We start from the raw sequence: 2,500 nt of genomic DNA, 5'->3' as shown, positions 1-2,500 counted from the left end.
TAACCTAACCTAACCTAACCTAACCTAACCTAACCTAACCTAACCTAACCTAACCTAACCTAACCTAACCTAACCTAACCTAACCTAACCTAACCTAACCTAACCTAACCTAACCTAACCTAACCTAACCTAACCTAACCTAACCTAACCTAACCTAACCTAACCTAACCTAACCTAACCTAACCTAACCTAACCTAACCTAACCTAACCTAACCTAACCTAACCTAACCTAACCTAACCTAACCTAACCTAACCTAACCTAACCTAACCTAACCTAACCTAACCTAACCTAACCTAACCTAACCTAACCTAACCTAACCTAACCTAACCTAACCTAACCTAACCTAACCTAACCTAACCTAACCTAACCTAACCTAACCTAACCTAACCTAACCTAACCTAACCTAACCTAACCTAACCTAACCTAACCTAACCTAACCTAACCTAACCTAACCTAACCTAACCTAACCTAACCTAACCTAACCTAACCTAACCTAACCTAACCTAACCTAACCTAACCTAACCTAACCTAACCTAACCTAACCTAACCTAACCTAACCTAACCTAACCTAACCTAACCTAACCTAACCTAACCTAACCTAACCTAACCTAACCTAACCTAACCTAACCTAACCTAACCTAACCTAACCTAACCTAACCTAACCTAACCTAACCTAACCTAACCTAACCTAACCTAACCTAACCTAACCTAACCTAACCTAACCTAACCTAACCTAACCTAACCTAACCTAACCTAACCTAACCTAACCTAACCTAACCTAACCTAACCTAACCTAACCTAACCTAACCTAACCTAACCTAACCTAACCTAACCTAACCTAACCTAACCTAACCTAACCTAACCTAACCTAACCTAACCTAACCTAACCTAACCTAACCTAACCTAACCTAACCTAACCTAACCTAACCTAACCTAACCTAACCTAACCTAACCTAACCTAACCTAACCTAACCTAACCTAACCTAACCTAACCTAACCTAACCTAACCTAACCTAACCTAACCTAACCTAACCTAACCTAACCTAACCTAACCTAACCTAACCTAACCTAACCTAACCTAACCTAACCTAACCTAACCTAACCTAACCTAACCTAACCTAACCTAACCTAACCTAACCTAACCTAACCTAACCTAACCTAACCTAACCTAACCTAACCTAACCTAACCTAACCTAACCTAACCTAACCTAACCTAACCTAACCTAACCTAACCTAACCTAACCTAACCTAACCTAACCTAACCTAACCTAACCTAACCTAACCTAACCTAACCTAACCTAACCTAACCTAACCTAACCTAACCTAACCTAACCTAACCTAACCTAACCTAACCTAACCTAACCTAACCTAACCTAACCTAACCTAACCTAACCTAACCTAACCTAACCTAACCTAACCTAACCTACCCTAACCTAACCTAACCTAACCTAAACTAAACTAACCTAACCTAACCTAAACTAACCTAACCTAACCTAACTAACCTAACCTAACCTAACCTAACCTAACCTAACCTAACCTAACCTAACCTAACCTAACCTAACCTAACCTAACCTAACCTAACCTAACCTAACCTAACCTAACCTAACCTAACCTAACCTAACCTAACCTAACCTAACCTAACCTAACCTAACCTAACCTAACCTAACCTAACCTAACCTAACCTAACCTAACCTAACCTAACCTAACCTAACCTAACCTAACCTAACCTAACCTAACCTAACCTAACCTAACCTAACCTAACCTAACCTAACCTAACCTAACCTAACCTAACCTAACCTAACCTAACCTAACCTAACCTAACCTAACCTAACCTAACCTAACCTAACCTAACCTAACCTAACCTAACCTAACCTAACCTAACCTAACCTAACCTAACCTAACCTAACCTAACCTAACCTAACCTAACCTAACCTAACCTAACCTAACCTAACCTAACCTAACCTAACCTAACCTAACCTAACCTAACCTAACCTAACCTAACCTAACCTAACCTAACCTAACCTAACCTAACCTAACCTAACCTAACCTAACCTAACCTAACCTAACCTATCCTAACCTAACCTAACCTAACCTAACCTAACCGAACCTAACCTAACCTAACCTAACCTAACCTAACCTAACCTAACCTAACCTAACCTAACCTAACCTAACCTAACCTAACCTAACCTAACCTAACCTAACCTAACCTAACCTAACCTAACCTAACCTAACCTAACCTAACCTAACCTAACCTAACCTAACCTAACCTAACCTAACCTAACCTAACCTAACCTAACCTAACCTAACCTAACCTAACCTAACCTAACCTAACCTAACCTAACCTAACCTAACCTAACCTAACCTAACCTAACCTAACCTAACCTAACCTAACCTAACCTAACCTAACCTAACCTAACCTAACCTAACCTAACCTAACCTAACCTAACCTAACCTAACCTAACCTAACCTAACCTAACCTAACCTAACCTAACCTAACCT

The sequence above is a fragment of the Pectinophora gossypiella genome, unplaced genomic scaffold (genome assembly GCF_024362695.1).
Source record: "Pectinophora gossypiella unplaced genomic scaffold, ilPecGoss1.1 Pgos_143, whole genome shotgun sequence".
Taxonomy (NCBI): Eukaryota; Metazoa; Arthropoda; class Insecta; order Lepidoptera; family Gelechiidae; genus Pectinophora; species Pectinophora gossypiella.
Note: the sequence above shows the minus strand (reverse complement) of the source record.